This window comes from Trachinotus anak, unplaced genomic scaffold (genome assembly GCF_046630095.1).
Source record: "Trachinotus anak isolate AG129_WGS33_773 ecotype Australia unplaced genomic scaffold, CSIRO_AGI_Tana_v1 ptg000034l, whole genome shotgun sequence".
NCBI lineage: Eukaryota > Metazoa > Chordata > Actinopteri > Carangiformes > Carangidae > Trachinotus > Trachinotus anak.
The window spans coordinates 7,811,135-7,829,570 of NW_027273885.1; the positions used below are offsets into that span (position 1 = coordinate 7,811,135).

Consider the following 18,436-nt stretch of genomic DNA (forward strand, 5'->3'; position numbering starts at 1 on the left):
AACTCCTTCTACAATATAATGTAAAGTCATTTTAAGTAGCAGGAACTAAACATAGTTCTGTTAAAGAAAGATCCATGAGATTAAAAAAATGAATAGTAAGTATGTAAATAAATACAAGTTTCTTAACTTATATACTGTATCAATATTAGACATTCAAAAACTTGTCACCATTTGAATCCATTACTTTTTAACTGCCATGAATTAGAGCTGACCACAGCCTCTGCTCTCTGTGAAGATCAAAACTACCAGCCTGCAGCAGCCACCTTCCAAGTTGAACATAATTCGAGTTCCTTCGAATTCAATATGCGAATGCTTCATGTCGGTGTGACCAAGTCTGTCTGAGGCCTGTCCTTCTGTGGAGAGCTGAAGTTTACCTTCATACTTAAACCTAATCTGATTTAACACTCTGCTAATCTCATAACCAAACATCATTTTGAGTGATAATATCAATATCAGCGTGATTTGCCCATTTTACACCAATGTCTACAGCACATCTCTGAGAAAACTGCTCATACTAATGGATTTCTGTCTGAGAGCTGAGAAAATAAGATGAGTCCATTACTGTCTCAGGATGTTGAATGTCTGGTCAGACCAGAGCAGAGTCAGCAGAGGAAAGTCAGAGCTCCATCATCAGCGTGAAAGAGAAACAGCCTGTATGGAAACCTTCAAACAGCCTTCAGTTATTCTAATGTGTAACTGATGCTGACATAATAATCCTGCATAACGCAGAGCAGAGCAGAGCAGAGCATGGAGACAGACTGCAGAGTAACAGAAGAAACTGACGCAGTTGTCAGTCATGACACTCACGAGGAGCCAGCCTGCAGCTGGGACGCCCAACTTGAAGCCACCGTCGTTCATGTCATTAATTACCCCTGTGCTTTTTGTGCTGTTACCTGTCAAGATGTCTGCGGTTGGAAAGGCCTGTTGATGATTCACAGAGCTACTAAATCACACAACACTGTCACCAACAATAAAGGAGAAGAAGAAGAAGGAATCTCAACAACACAGGTTTCAGAAGATTTAGGAAAAGGTTCTGCAAATGAGGTGAGAAGCAAGTTTGTTGGTTTTTAAGGAGGCACATGTAAACAGCTCTGACTCTTTGTTTTGCTGTTGCAGTTGTGAACAGAGTCAGTGGCTCTGTAGAGTAAATTTATTGCAGCTGTGTGTGCGGCTGCTGGATCAGTGAAGAGTTGAAACATCCTCACCCATTGATCTTCTTACTCGTCTTACTGGGCTCTGCAAACACATTTCATATTTTACATTTTGACCTTTTTTTGTTCAGTCGTTTCGTTGTTGCTGTACAAACATCCTGTACTTCAAAACCTCACTGTTGCATTTTATGTATTTGGAGCTTATTTAGAACATTTCTTTTCTTTCCTGAATTCTGTTACTCATCTCTGAAATGAAAACGATCTATAACACAGACTGCCTACATCTTCTGAGTGAAATGTGGGGGCTGTGGTTTAGTGTTATGATGAAGAGAGATGGAGGAGGACGTGATGGCAAATGAAGAGAACAAACCGAGAGTTTAAAGCAGAAGATGAAAAGGATCATCGGGGTGGAGAAAAGTCCGGTGGCTGATTTTTATTACTCAGTCATGATTTATTCTACCCCACTATACAATCAGTGCATCAAAACACAACAACACCCACACACCCACACACACACTTACAGAGAACAGCTGTGATCTAAGACATATTGCTGCTGGCTCTGAATAAACATGTAGCTCTCTCCAAGTCCAACCTGCTCCAGTGTTTCAGCCTGAGGGTTTCTGTATAAAATATGACTGTCCAGTACCCACTGCAGGCTGATAACACAGAGCCTCAGCTGCCAGCTACAATACAAGGTCAATACTGGTGTAGAAGAAGTGGGAAAGCTCTGAATATAATCCACACAAAAAGAGCAACACACTCAAAAGCACATTACACTTGTTTTTTTTCAAAGACTTAAACATCAGACTCAAAGACTCACTGACACTAAGACACAGGCAGAGCTGCTGTTTCTTCCTATTAGGATTCTCCTCCATGTTTGCATGGAACAAGAGAGGAAATTTATCTCAAATAAAGTCTGTGTCCAACCATTATCATCTGAGCAGCAGCCCTCTGGATACAGTTCTCTCTTCATTATAGAAACAAAGAGTAACAAACCCACTAAATGCTGCTGTAGATAGCAGAGGATCTTGGCGCAATCTGTCTCGCTTGTTATTTTTCTCTTTTCTTTTGAAGGTCATTGGCAGCACTTACCTGAAAGAAAGCAGGACAGAAATCAAATGTTTCATTGATTTGTATTTTACTGCAACATCAAAACATTTATCATCAGCTCTCATACACTATTCATCTTTGTTGTTTGTGGTTCATCTGTGGTTTGTGGTCCTCATCTCCTGCACTGCGACATTTAAATGAGATAACTGCTTCAGACCCTGTAAACTTCCCACTGCACTTTCAAATCTCCACATCAGTCACAGAATGCACATGATGACCTGGACAGTGGCTCTCATCCATCTGTGACAGTCACCAGTGCATATTAGTCTGCTAGAAGAGCTTAAGTGTTTAAAAGAAACCTTGTAGTCTCCAGCCCTGTAGGTGTTCAGAATTTACACTGACCTCCTGTTACACTTCAAGGTGTTGGAAAATAATAATAATGATAATAATAATAAACAACTTTATTAATAAAGGACTTTTCATGCAAGAGATGTAGCTCAAAGTGTTTTCCAATAAGAAATGGAATAGTACAATTTTAAAAATTTTAACTGATTTTCAAAAGCACGAAAACCTTTGTGAGAGGGAGAATAAATTCTCATCAGATCCTGATCTTTTTCTCTGAGTCAGGGAGACTTTAGTAATGGATGAGAACACAGTTTATTTTCAAGAGTGTTTATAAAACGACTGCTGGAGTGAGAAAATGGTTGAATCTCAGTGATCTGAACTCAGGCTGCTAGTTGAGTTATTACAGACTATTTTTTTAGCCCAGTGCACAGAGAAAATGACACACAATGTATTCATTTCACAGTTCAGACGCCAAATATCATTTTCCTCTCTCTGAGGCAAAGGACACAGCCAGAAACACGGAGACATCAGACACAGACAGAGCCATTAGACTGATAGAGGCATTTCATCAAAAGGTATTAGAGCCATACATAACCTTCCTCTCCTGTGTCTGCAGGTTATTACAGCTATATAGCAGTCACCCAGACCTGCTGTAGACAGAAGCACTTTAAACTGAATTTCTAATACAAAGAAAAGAATGTGATGATACTCATCAAAAGTGACACAATTACATTTCAAATGAATATAATCAGTTCTGGATACTGATTATCATCATACAGTGAATGTTAATTCAGGGATAATGGCTGCATTTTCATACGTTGAACAAGAGCAATATTAGTGTCAAAGCTGATTAAAGAACAAACTGCAATACTTCACACACTCACACTCTCTTGATGTGACTTCACTGGTGGATGTTTGGTCAGTGAAACACACAAAAGGCTGTTTTCTCATTTGCCTTTAGAGAACAATATATTATTTTCATTGGAGAGTAGATACTCCTGAACTGAGCACTGAAAACTGAGTCACCGAGGGTCACAGGCAGAGAGAGTCACTTATATAACATGTGGTCAGCCAGTGATTCAAATTCAACATGGACGAACCAGCTTCAGCTCACACACACAAAAGAAATGACACATAATATACAGCAGCAGGTTTTAAAACAACAACAACCAATCCTGCCAACGAACTTGATTTAGATGATGAAAATTTCCTTTTTCCATGAGAAACAATTAAAAATCTTTTCTTTAGTATAGAAATTGCATATACATGCATATTTGAACAGAATGTGCCAGGCTTGCAGAACTAAAGGCAGCCAGACCTGGGAATCACTAAACTAAGAGCTTTAATCAAATTCACAGAGTTCATGAAACCAGAACCCAAACACCTTCCTCCACAGCAGTGTCGTCTGCCACTCCAGCTAAAAAGCTACACAACAATTAGCATGATCTGTTCATGGGTGAGAAGTGACTGTGGGTGTGTGTGACCTTTAAAGGACACAAACACACACACAATGATAATCTGTGCTTGGTGATCTTTGGTGTGGAACTAATCTACTGAACCAGAGAAACACACACAGCCTTTAGTTTTACAGCAGGTTTAATATGATGCAATAATGGACAACAGCTAATATTATATTAGAAAATAAGAGAGAAGCGTCCAGAGGAAGAGCAGCCTATTTCCTGAGCATGTTCAGAGAATTTCTCATCACACTGAAGAAGTTGGCAGTCGTCCAAGTTGAGAGCCCCATGGAGGATGACGACTAAAGCAGAAGAGTTCTGGGTAACAAGGTCTTTAATGTGGCCTGAGAGCTACAGTCTGCCTGGAAAAGACAATAACATGGAGCTGACTCTCTACATCACTCTACACCTTTAATATAACATTTCATTTTTATCTCTGAGCACATGCTCGAACAGTGGAATGGTCTAACAGTGTACCGAGACCACCAAGAACACCTCAGCAATAATCCCCTACCCTACAAAACAGAGAAAGAGGGAGAGAGGGAGATGAAAAGTGAGAGAGAGAAAGATCATCCGACATCATCCTCCAACATTTCATCCTCAGTCTGCTGTGTTCTGTCCTCATCTAAACATGTGGCTGTTATTTGTACAAAGAGCTGTTTTAGATCATGTTCACCGCTAAAGAACCACACACAGAAAAACTGGATAAACTGACACAGTGAAAAGTCTTCACAACATATTTCATGTTTTCCTCAATTTTCTTATTACATGGTTCAATGACTTAAACTCCTGCCAAGTCCAGGACAACACAGCCCAGTCTCACTGAGTTTCATCTTCCATGTCAGTCAGTGGTTAGTATTGGTGATTTAAAAATGACTTCCTGCTGGACCAGAACAACGACCATCTTTACACTTTAAATGACAAAAACAGTGACACTTTTAGGATGACAGAGGCACTGGAGGAAGAGGAATGAAAGGGTCAAGCACATCATAAGAGTGTGGAACCGTTAGCACAGCTGAAAGACTGTAATTCTACTTCCTGGACCATGAGCTGCTTCTCCCTGTGGGAGACACTGAGACCTGTCACCCACACAGCTACAGAGGAGACTCGCAGACTTACTGCCACATTTATTCACATGAAAAATCTCTCTGCACTTCTCACTTGAGGCAGGTAGGATCGTACTAAAGTACAAATGTGTCTGTGCTGTTATATTATTTTTATAGATAATTTTGATCAATAGTTGTGACATGATGTGAGCTCATCCAACAGCACCGGAGCAGCCATCCTAACACTCCCAGTATGTGTCTCCCTCAGCAGCTCATCTGGCTCTGACTCTGCAGCCAAACACTGACACTCAGACATTTCCTACATGTCACAGTCCAGTGAAGGAGCAACAGTAAAATCCATCCACTTGTTCTGGACCAAAGTGTTGGATCACAGGACAAACACACTGCCCAACATCATGACATCATGTTTGTGTCTTTGAAATCTGTGGTTGAAGTAAAGTTTTCACTCCAGAGTGAGTGACTGAGAGAGCAGCTGTGGGTTATGAGAGACAAATTTAACATTAGAATCTAATGGACTGTGGTTATTCGATAACTGGTTCATTTATGTTTAGTCTGAACTGACTGAATAATTATATTAATCATGTTCGGCTGAAACACAAGCAGATTTTCAATCAGCACTGTCACTATGTTAATGAGTAGAGAGGATGTGTCTGGCTGTTTGAAGTGGATCACTGCTTTCCTCCTACACCCACTTTGTACCATCAAACACTCACAGACTATCTGCTGATTAGCAGCTATTTACACATTTTCTCTGCATGTTTGTTCCCAAACAGAAATTCAGCATCAAAGTATCGGAGTGGAGCCACTGAATCAGACCGTGTGTCAGAATGAACTTCCTGAAAGGCTTGAAGAGGAAGAGGCTTCACTGACTGAGAGGAGTTTACTTATGTATGCACAACAAGAAATGATGTTTGATGTCGTGTGGTTGTGTGACCTTGGCAGGGGATTGTGTTGTGTTACTCTCTCCTGGCCTCCTGCCTCCTGTGTCTCTCTTAACCTCTGTGTGGGTCACATTCAGTCCTGGAGCTTCTCCTGACTCACACATGACATTAACACAACAGACCCTGAAGCCAAACAACCTATGGAGAGTGAAGCTTGAGTGGTGCACACACATACACACAGTGTCCAGACTAGAAGAGAAAATATAGTCCCTCCACACACAACAGTCAGTAAGAGGACGCACATGTTTCTTACTTCACTTTCGGGAGCAACAAGATTTAAAAACATAATATTGAGCAGAACAGGTGAGAGGTTTTGTTCTAAATCTAACTTGAGAGACACCTGAGACATGTGGCATTTAAAACAGTGAAAGCTCAGGTCTCCACATAAAGTGAACACAGCAGAAATAACTGACGTTTATGGATCCACAGTTTCCTGTAAACAGAGATAGAAAATCTGAATCATTTCTCCTTCACTGCTTGTTGCTGAGACAATAACATGTTGAAGCCCTCAGGCTACTGGGAACTGGAACTGAATCATCAACAGCAGTGTTTAGTTGTGCATCAGTGTTTGTTTGTATTTGAGCTCTTCCTCATCCTCCCATCTCTCGTTCCTCTGTAGTTACTGTGGACCACCTCTGTCTCCCACAGTCCCTCCCTCCAGCCCCAGTGTCTCTGTTGGGGAGCAGGTGTGTAGCTAATGTCTTTATTGTGGCTTGTTGCAGAGTCACAGTTCTTAGGCTTAGGTCAGAGTCAGAGATAAAAGATGAATGAGAGTTAAAGGGCGTCCAACAGAGACAATGACCAAGACTCTCAACACATGGAAACTGACTGAATGACACCAGAAAAATGACCATGCCTGTGTCTGTGTTAGAGCAGCTACTGAATAACTGAATGTGCATATTTTATTCCTCATGGTCAGAAAATCACAGCTGGAGGACTTTTGTTTTTATCACTAGACTCCGAGTTTTAGAGCTTGAACTACATGGGAATGTTGGGCTTTTCCTGCATCAGCATATTAATGTGAAAACACAGCAAACAAGCTGCTGGGTTATTGTACAGGTCAGACCATTCTTTACTGAACAAAAGGCTGTAATTACAGTTTCCAAAGTGGTTGTTTTGGTTAATCAGAAAACTGGAGAAAACCCAAGCGCGAAAAAGGATTGAGCCACATGCATGAAGTGGATATTAGATGGTGTTAAACAGGCAGGCAGCTTGACCTGTGAGCTAGTGTGGAACAGTCTTCCTGTGTTTTAGACTTGATAAAAATGTTCTTTCTATGACCTGCCTCCATACAGAAAAACCCTCTGCTGTTTCCCTGTTATTATGCTGCCCTCATTTAAAATAAGAAACCTCCTCTGTTTCCCCACAAGACAACAAAACTCAACCCAGTCAGACGAGAGCACACTCACAGACTGCCGTGTTTGCTGTGACTTCAACTAAAAAACACCAACAAACTGGGTTGTAGAAAGTTTTATACAGAAACTGAACATTGGAAAATGTCAAACACATTTCAAAACATTGTTTCCTTCTGAATAATCCAATTTGTGTTTCTCCTTACAGAAACACAAACACAAGCTTCCTCGAACACAAATAAACTGAATAGAACATGAAGAAGATAAAAATGGCTCCAGATCGGTCCACAGCTGCTCTGTTACGAGCACACACAGAAAGAGCAGCCTGGAATAAATCTGATCAACTTCATTACCTGCATCACTGGACCTCACAGCAAACAATGAAGCTTGGAGGAGACACAAGGCAAGAAGACCACACACAGAACACAACGTGCACAGAGCTCAGTGTTGGACAATCGGCCTTTTTCACAGCAGACACCTCGACCTGTCAGAGCAGGAGAATCGCAGGTGTTAGTGATGACACCAACCACTGTGCTGTTGCACTGTGAGTGAATCAGTTTGTCTGAACCAGGACTCTGAGACTGAAGCAGCTCGGTTCATTTGGTTAACGACACCTGAGCTTCTCCTCCTGTCACAAGTCACTGCGTCTCCTGTGAGGACGGTTTACTGTCGGCCGCTGACCTCTGTGCATGTTGTGCTTTTGTCTATGAGTGAAAAGTGATGCTGATGCCTCCCATCACACAACTGCTACACAATGATCACTTTTCTCTCCTATGTTTTTCTGTCACTCTTTGTTCAAACGTCTCATCAACAAAACCAACTTTACCAGAAAAGTGAAAAACAACACACTGATCCACAACAGTTGCAGTGAAAATATTCTCTAATCCACAGTACAAACACAGACCGTGTGTGTATGTGTGTGTGTTGTGTTGATAGTGGGTGGTGTTGTATTTCTCTCTCCTGGCCTCCTGCCAGCTGTGCCTCTTCACCTCTTTGTGCATCACATCCTCTCCTGAAGCTCATTTTCACTGGTCTCATTTTGTTTTTCCTCAGTTATTTGTTGCTCCTTTCTCCAGAGGCCTCTGAGGCTTTGGTCAGTTTGTTTTCTGCTCTGAATATTTAGAAATCTTGAGAAAGAGTTGATCATTTAGAAACTGCTGGGTGACATATATGATATATATGATGATGACATATAATCACCTACTCTTAACCACAATAAAAGACATTTAAAGATACAACATTTCTCTACAACAGATCAATTGAAAAAGCAATAAATCATCTCATCTAATAAAACATAGGAAATATTTTTGAATTGTAAACTTTTACCCCAACAACACTGAACAGACTGTGATATTTTAGGAGAGTGATGTGTGATGTGTGTGATTCAAAAATAAAAAGGTTGTGTGACAGGACATGATTCAACATGGTGGGGAGCAGCATTCAGCTCTCAACACAGCATTTCCACTGTCAGAGTGACAAAGTGACTCATGGTTGAAGCAGGAAGCAGCTTCCAGCCTCCACCAGTCTCCTCCTTCTTCTACATCAGTGATGCTGAAAAGCAGAAAACCAAGGCCACACTGTCAGACCTGCTGACGCCATTATAACCAGGAACTACAACATTCCTGAAGAAATATCACAGTCTGATGCAGGAAATCATTTCCATGGACAGCTCCATCTGACTCATCACACCAACCTGCTCAGTCTCATCCACCATGTCGCTGATTGTCCAAGTGGGAAAAGAGAAACATCAACATCAAACAACAAATCACATCAGTTCCTTTCTCCTCCGTTTTACACACCATCAGTTTTTTTTCATCATCACACACAGACCTGTAAAACAAAAGGACCAATGTTTCTTCAGTTTGATGAATCCCAAACTTGCTCAGCACAATTTCAGAAACACTGAGCTGCTTCCTGGCTGATAGATGATGTGTTTGATCTGAACAAACACCTCTGCAGATTTCATAAATATCAATCATAAATATTATAAATTAATCCTAATAATGTTCCAGAATGAAAACCTTGCGTCATGCTGAATGTGTTGAACTAACTTATTTATCCTTCACTGTGATATACACACACTTCCTTTGATATTTGATGCACTTTGATATTTTATATACCTGATACCACTCTTAACTTTCTGTGTACAACACGATCTTTGTGTGTAAGTCCCAGTCAGTCATGACACAGCGTCCTGCATGGAGGGGAGGGAGGGATGCTTAGCTGCTTCTGGCTGTTTGCCCTGTCTCTATGGATAAAAGGTAACTCCATTCAAATGTAAGACATGATAACACTGACAGATTAGACAGATCTAATGAAAGTTAACAAAGCTCAATTACACGGTGGACTTTTGTTCTTTCAGGTTAATTGTCCCTTAATGAAATCACATTAAATTTACATTTTCACCAGGGGAACCTTTAACAAGTCAGTTAAGTGATTCTCATGATTATATAACACTTTTCTTTCTATAGTCTGGCGTTAATAACAATCAGGGAACAAAATGTAAATGAATAAAAAAGGTGATGTATCCTGTTCACTGCCTGACTGTGCACTGTGTGACTAAAAGCCTGAGTAAAGATTTCTCTGTTTGGATCAGACTGCTGCTTCAGGAGCATGATTCTAAAATGTTTGAGCTTATTCATCTGTTAAAAAAGACACAAATAGCAAACTGATACCAAAACATTTCACAAAGGATTATTCTGCATCAGCAGGTGTGACCTGAACACAGCAGGTGAGAGGAGGAATGAGGAAGATGGAGAGAGAAAAGAGACTAGGCTGAGTGCTACAAGCTCTGTCTTTAACTGAACAGTGGAAAAGCAGCTGAAGAGGTTTGCTCCACCTCTACGAGCCTGATATTTAGACTGGATGGTCATTTAGTTTGCAGCTTCATTATTCAGCTCCTGAATCACAGAATGACTCCTGAGTAAGCAGAATTTGTAGGAGTGATTCAGGGAGCGGAGCCAGCCGACACACACACAGAGCTGGCTGATTCTGACAGACTAGTTCACTGATGCCAAGTGGAGAGGGAGGTTTCCCTGTTAGCCTCATTAAAATGTCTCTGTCTGTCTTGAGTGGAGCGTCAAATCAAAGCAGCTGCATGTGACAGGAGGAAGTGGCTCACAATGTATAAGGAGTGATTGCTTCTTTCTAAGCCGGTGTCCACTCTGAGGGTCCAGTCACTGCAGGGACCAGCAGAGAGGAAGTCGTTCACACTCTGACTCTGAGCAATGAGCTGCGGAGAAAAACCTGAGGTCTCCCCTCAGGACAGACACAAAACAAAAAGAGAGAAACAGAATGAAGTAAAAAATTAATTTCTAGCTTTTGATTTAAGGCCAACAAATGAACTGTGTGTTTCAGTCTCTGTGCTCTCGTTAACCCTGTTTCCAGCAGCAGGAAGCAGCTGTTTACAGCAAATAAAATATCCCAGAAACCCACTGCACACCACCTGCCCAGCAACAAACAGCAGACACACAAAGGAAGTGATTTGGTGCTGAAGTAAAACATCTTCTCTCTAACTGTCCCTGCAGCCACTGGTTTCTATCACTTTGTGTAAATCCACACTGCACTGGACGTTCATACTTTAGGTTCATGTTGACTCTGGAACATGTGTGATGCTGAACCAGGTGGCAAACCAGTCCCAACAGCTCCAAGCCCTGCACACAAATACATTTCTATCAGCAGACGACACTGAACATTTAGTTTGATAAATAATTAGAATGACTTTAATAAACCCTCATTTTTATGTTATGTACTCTATACTATAGACTCAGACACACACAGAATATTGATAATAATCCATGTAAAGCTGTGTGTGAATACTTCCTGCTCATCAAGAGAACACACAATGGCACAACAACATGTTTTTGTTTTCACCTGCTCTCACGGTGTAGAAACCAAACTCTGACTGATCTATATTCATTTATTTATCAGGTCTCCAGTGTTGGACTCTGGTCTGTTCATTTTTTCTACATTTTTAATTTTTAGCATCATATATATATATATATATATATATATATATATATATATATATATAAAAGATATATGAAATTCAGGTGGATGACTGGCCAAGTTTTTTTTTTATTTATTTATTTTTCTTTAATTTGACTGATTTGTTATTGAGGTTCCTGCTGTTGTGTCCTCAGGCGATATTCTCAGCCTGATTGCTTCAGTAAACATCCAGCTTGAACAAATGAAGAACTTTATTTAAATTCAACCTGTGGTGAGTAGCCTCAGGTAAGAGCCTCTGTGGTGGGTCTACAGGAGATATAACAGGAAACAGAGGAGAAAAACAACAGTTTAAATGACCATACAAAGGTCAACAACACAAACTGTCAATACAAACAATTTAAAGTCAAAGAGAAAGTTTGTCTGTTAAAGGGACAATGCAGAAAACTAATGCATTATATAGTTTATCTCTGTGGTCGCTTCAGTCATCTAACAATGATTGAAGTAACTTCCAGAGCTCCAGTGTAACATTAATAAATGAAAGTATTTGACAGACTTTCATCTGAAAGAGTGAAAACAAGTCATCAGCTTGACATCAAATGTCTTCATGGCAGATGGAGTCATTTGCAATAATTTTTTTGTCCGGTTCAGATTTGTTTATGTCAAGATTTGCTGAAAGTGATTCATTGGGTTTAGACACACGCACGCACACACACATGCACACACACACACACACACACACACACACACACACACACACACACACACACACACACACACTTGCCATAGAGCAGCACAGCCACTCCATCACAGTGATTAATAAACCACTTCATTCTGTGCAGGTTATTGAAATGTTGCACCATTTAAAATAAAGCAGAGATGTGTTGTCAGATGAGAGGTGAACAGAACTGGATCATGTCGCCTCACTGTCGTATTCACACACTCTGTAACTGGCATCATTGAAGACACATGATTCAAACTGTACACATGACTCTGCAGGAAGAAGCTCCTCAGTTCTGTGCAGTCTCTCGTCCCTTATCTGCTTTTCACTTGTCAGCCTCATCACAGTCCTGCTGTCCTTTCCACAGAAATGTACAATCTGATCATTGATATATTTATATCTACGTTTTTATATCTGGAGGTGTGGACCAGTTTGTTTCTCACCTGACACTTGGTGATTCTGTAAAACTATGTGATGAATGTGTCAAGATCACAAATGTCAGTGAAGATCCATTAAACAACAACAAACACTTGTATAATATTCTGTATTTATCTATTTGTTGTAGAGAACATGTGATTTCATTCTTCTACCCAGCTCACTCTCATTAAAGCCTCTCTGACAAACATCAGTGATGATAAATTAGCAAACAACCTTGTTAGAGAAAGACAGTGTGCAGAACAACAGTTTGTTGTCATGGTGATAATGACGGTAGATGTAAGTTTACTCTTTGTTTCTTTGTATATTTACCCTAAAATATAGTGTCGTGCCAGTTCATGATATCTCCACTGTATTTTCCATGTCATTAATTCATTAATGTGAATTTCATTACATGGTATGTGTGACCTTATTGTAGATTGCGAATGTTTATTTATATACTGTGTTTCAATCACACTGCTCATTTGTGTTTAGACTGGATATTAAATTAAAACTGTTTTTATTTAAACATGGCAGTGACATCACAGAGGCACAAACAAAGCTAAGGTCATATGGAAGCTTATAAAGCAACACAATGAAAACTCCAGTTTTGTGGCAGAGTCAGAGAAGATGAGACGCTGATTCTCAGAGACAAGTCAAGTCTTGTTTCATGTTGGAGTCAAATCTGCAAAGGCCACTGGTCAGGCAGATGCAATGTAAATCTTTTCTGCTTTGACAGCCTCACTGCATCTTTTTTTCATACATTATTCATGACACGACCACATGACATCAGATCTGTTCATGTGAGTGTGGACACCGTGTTTATCTCAGGCAGTGAAGCAAACAAACAAAAAAAAAAAAAACATCCCAGACCCGCTGCTCTGAACCTCTTACCCTTTACAGGACATATATGTTCACAGCACGGAAACATATCAAACTATCAACTCAGTGGAACATAAAGCACAAACATTAATAATGTTCCCCACATACAACTGTTTGTGATGATCGATTTGATTGTGGGCAGACGGCAGCTTGAAGAGGAAGATAAGAACCAGCCCTCATCCACACATCAATCATTGGAGAAGCAACATACAGTGAGTGGATGGTTGCTCCCAGTCAGCACCATGGACAGAGACAGTTCATCAGCTGGAGACAGAGCTGCTTTTTTCACTGCTGTAGATTACGCTGCCATTTATTCTGTCCTGTTTCATCATTGCTTTAAATCTTGATTTAATCACCACTGTGTTCTCTCTCTGTCCAGTGCAGTCTGGTGATAAACTGAAGCTGCAGCTGCATCATACCGGCCACTGTTGTAAGACAAAGTGCAGTGAAAGTTTCCACTTGTAACAAACAGACCAGAGAGCGATCTCTGACACATGAATATAGACCTCAAAGTTAAATATGTTCTGGACAGATGCTCCGGACTGAAATGATCCATAACTTCATGTTAAACTCACTTCAGCTGCATTGCTTTGTCTTTATGTGCTACACTGACATCAGTCGGTGATAAAATGTTGCACAGATGCAGTTTGAAATCGATCAAATCTCTGTAAATATATAAGTTAGTGGAACGTCTCAATACAGTTTGTGATTTAACAGCTCTGGACTTACACTGGATGCCAGTGTGTGAGCTATTGTCAGGTTGTGTCACTGTTGTGTTAGGTGTGAGGATAAGTATAACACAATTCTCCTATGTGCTGCTGTTTCACTGGGTCTGGTGCAGTAAGGGACTCTTCTGTATGAGATGAAGAACTCAGCAAATTCATAGCGTGACAGGTTTTGATTTATTACTGGATCATAATTCTCTGCTTCTGTGGGACCAATTATTGCGGCTGTGAACTAACATGTCCACAACCTGGAGCCTCATACATGTTCCTCAGCAAACTTTTAAGACAGAGAAAGACTAACACAAAGTGGAGAAGAGTTCATGCTGCTGCTCCTGTCAGCATCAATGTGCACTTTGCTTTTCTTCCTGCTCCCTTTTCTTAAAGCAGCTCATGTGTACATGTCTGTGTGATCACGACAGGGACAGAGGGAAGTGTTGAACCTCTACATCCCATCATCTCATACAGAGAGCACTGAACATCAGTGAGTGTTTATGGCGACCTTTGACCTCCCTGTATGAAAAACATCACAAATACAGTTTCTAATACAACTGTTAAAATAAAGGAAAAGTGTGAACATTCTACAAGTCAAATATACCTCGTTCCTCATTCATCCATCATCTTTAAAAATCTTTTAAAAAGTATGGATTTGGTGCTTCTGTCTCTGCTGAGTCACAAAACTGAATGAATTTGGCTTGATGCTGTTCCAGATGGTTTGTAAATCCAAGAGCCATTTGGCTTCTCTCAGCTGGTTTATAAATCTGGCTAAAGTTTAAAAAAAAAAAAAAAAAAAAAAGGTAAAATGACTGCTGGACAAAAAATGTTTTCTGGATTCATTGAAGCTGCAGCATGTGACTGGAGGTACAGAGCTTGATCAGACTGGAGTCAATACTGTGTCTGCATTGTGTCATTTGCAGAGAGCATGGAGAGGCTGTCCTGACTCTCCTGGTTGTTCTTAATGAGATGAAAATAAACTGGATGATGATTCATTAGCAGGATGAAATTGTCTTGACTGTATGTAGAGACACTGCCGACAGTGGAGATCTGTTTTACTTCATATTGGAAAACTGTTTCAAAACAAACCTACATCACTTCACCATGTTCTGTTTTGTTTTTTAGTGTTGAAGTGTGAAGACAGTTTTTCATGAGGCAGCTTCCTTCATCTCTCTCTCCCTCTCCCTCTCTCATGCACTGATGCACTGACCTCTGTCCTCCCAGTGAAGAACAAGTCAACAGGTTCACAACCTCATCCTCACTTGGTGACACAAAGACATGTCTGGAGGTTCATGCAGACGAGCCTTTAGTACACGCTGCATAATACCAGAGCCTGTAAGCTGTGATGAGGTTCACTGACATTTCAGCCACTTGACCTTCCAGATATCAAGAATCAGAGCACTTCATCGGGTGGATCGACAGCGCATTGATCTAACATCCTGAAATGATGACACCACATCACACAGCTCTCTGTCCACTCTGCACTTTGATCTCCAGAAGTGGATCATTTACAGTAGAGTTACAGATACTTCCTCTCTGGTGCTAATGACTCTTGGAGCTCTAGTTTCCTCTGCTGTTGGGCTCTGTCCTGGATAAAGAGCAGCTCTGTCTGTGTCTAGTGACTTCATCCCTGTGGTTTCCATCACAGCAGATCCTGACTGAATATATGTGACTCTACAGAGATTTTGATTGATGACTGCTTTGCACTTTTTATAAACTCTGCTCAACAAACCAACAAACATTGGTTTGTTTCAGTCTGATTTTCTCCAGGTCACATGTTCTGTTAATGAATCATTTCTCTGGAGGGCTACATCTGTCCCAGTCAGTATAAAGAGATGTTTCATGGATGGATAAAAAGACAGAGGATAGATGCAGAGAGAGAGAGTCAAGACTGCCTGATGGTCTCTGGTTCAGATCCAGTTTAAATGGTGGTGTTATTGTCACTGGGCTCTCTGGGCCTCTGATCACAAGCTTTAAACAAATCAGACTTAATGAGCTGAGAACAAGTCTGTATCTGCAAAAACATGAGAGTCATGACTTAACAGGAAATGAGACAATGATCTTCATCTCACTGCTGTAACCAGAGAGCCACCATTAACAGTGTCTATTCATAAGTGAGGAAGAGGAGGAGGTGAGAAGATGAGCAACAGGTGGATGAAGCAGAACAGATGGATTTATTGGGACTCGGTGTTCAGGCGTCTGGAACAACAACAGGCGAAGAAGAGCAGCAGGTTCGGCAGTTTAAAGTAATGAGCTGTGTCTTAGCGTGATATTAACAACCACCTTAAAAATGCATTTATGTCAACAGGGACATTTTAAGATGGAAAACTGTGAACACAATGTAAAAATGTGTATGTAATGTAAAAACCACTTTTCCAATGGTCCAATAATCAGCTAACGTCAGGGAAGCTAACAACACTTTGTCTGGAGACATAAACTCTGCTTCTACATCCCAGCAACAAATAACTTGTTTTTCAGCCTAAAGGAATGTGAACGCCACAGCAGGCCAACAAGAAATAAAGAAGAATGTGAGAGTGACAGGAATAAAACAGGGTTTGTTGCAAAAAACAACCAAAACTTCTACAGCAGCTTTAGGTATAGAGAAAAAACCTCAGTGTTCAACAAAGCAAAGCAGCTGAAGCTAACAAGAAACTGCAAGAAGCAAGACAGCAGCCGTGTTATTCAGAGGCCAATTATTTTGTCCCCGATCAGACAGTCTGGCTTCACCTGCTCACAGTCTGTTCTGGACGACAATAGACAGGAGCAGAGAGAGGACAGAAACACATGATGGAGCCAGTCCTACAGCTCAGGAGCTGCTCTGTGAAACTCTACCACTCATGACACATGACCTTTTGATTTGCTTTCCCCTGGAGGATCATCACAGACTCATCTCATCTGTTCGACCACACACATGGAGCCAAGAGATAAAGTCAGAGTCTAATAAATCTTCAGAAACTGTCACCGTGTGCAGCACTTCAGCATCCTGTCACTCTATGAACACAATCACATGGTTTATGACTGAAACATATCTGACTTCAGTAGAAACACTTTTATTGCACTGAGAAGAAGAAAGTGCTGCTGAAGTAATGAGCATCCTGAAAGTGAGAACAGTGCAGATAGTTTGAGCTGTACAGTGATTGTCAAACACACATCAGACTTCAAAGGTCAAACTTTTGAATATCATCATGAAAGATTCAAATTGTCTCTGTTTGGACATTTTCTAACTCCGCACCACGTCTGCAAGGTGACGACACGAACTCACAGACAGAGAGGAAGAGCAGTGATTCAGAAAGACCTGATGGACCTGATGAGTGACAGAGAATGACATCAGTGTGATCCTTTGACAAGGTTTCTTAATGCCACAGAGAACAACATCCCTGAGCTACACACACACACACACAAACACACACACACACACACACACAGGTGCCTGAGTCTCAAAATAACTTCTGACACTGGATCAATTCAAAGAGCCAACTTGTGCTGAGAAGATCTGACATTTGACACCATCCTGGTGTTGGTTATTAAATGCATCTGTGTGTGAGCTGCACAGAGTCACTGACACACGTCCTGTACGATGTGAATGTGGATCTGTCAGCTCGGAGTCACTGAAGCCTCAACAGAAAAGAAGAGAGGAGAAAGAGCTGACCTGCAGATCTGTAACCTTCCTTCTTCTGTTCCTCTGTTGTCTGTGTAACATCTTTACAAACACAATCTCACACCTACACATCTCTTGATGTTCCAGATACAACAGCACAGAGGAAGAGGAGGAAGAAGACAGGTCGATATTCTCCCTGCTGAACTGAGGCAACTTTATCAAGTGAAATTTACATTAAAATGACACTGATCACAGTCTGGCGCCTTCATCCCTGAGCTCTGCTGGGTTTAGTTCACCTCAGCCTGCTGGTGCTGCAGCTCCTCTCCTTTCAGACAGCTGGACTCCACAGTGCAGCGTCCTGCTCAACAAGCCACTGAGAATTAGTGAGTGGGTGTGAAGTATTATTTGGGCTCTGATGCTAGAAATCATTAGAAAAGCAGAATAGAAATCATTCAGCCAGCAGCTTCTCTTTTTCAGCCCGAGCTCCTCCTCTGGCTGTCAGACACACACACACAGCATCCTGCTGTTTCTGTTGACTTCAGTACCACTGAGTCAGTCTCAGAGTTGTGTGTGAGTGTGTGTGTGCGTGTGTGTGTGTGTGTGTGTGTGTGAAAGCTCAAACACACAGTTAGCTTCTGTCTCATCTGACTGACAGCAGCTGCTGCTGCTGCTGTGAGTGTGAGGAGACAAATCATCTCAGACCAAAGTGAATAAAGCATCAGTGTAGAAATAGTTGAATATAAAATGATCCAACACTGAACAGATTAGAAACTGTTCATGAGGAGGAGGATGCAAAT

At 41.0% G+C, this 18,436-nt stretch overlaps 1 protein-coding gene and 1 long non-coding RNA gene across 2 annotated transcripts in view; one reads left to right on the plus strand and one right to left on the minus strand.

Annotated features, from left to right (window-relative positions):
* Positions 1 to 18,436, minus strand: part of lsamp (limbic system associated membrane protein) — a 509,337-nt gene that overhangs the window by 475,938 nt on the left and 14,963 nt on the right. The window lies entirely within an intron of this gene.
* On the plus strand, positions 816 to 9,274 carry LOC139614357 (uncharacterized). The gene is made up of 4 exons (XR_011687027.1): positions 816 to 1,044; positions 5,844 to 5,958; positions 6,631 to 6,697; positions 7,307 to 9,274. It is a non-coding gene; the product is annotated as an uncharacterized lncRNA (long non-coding RNA).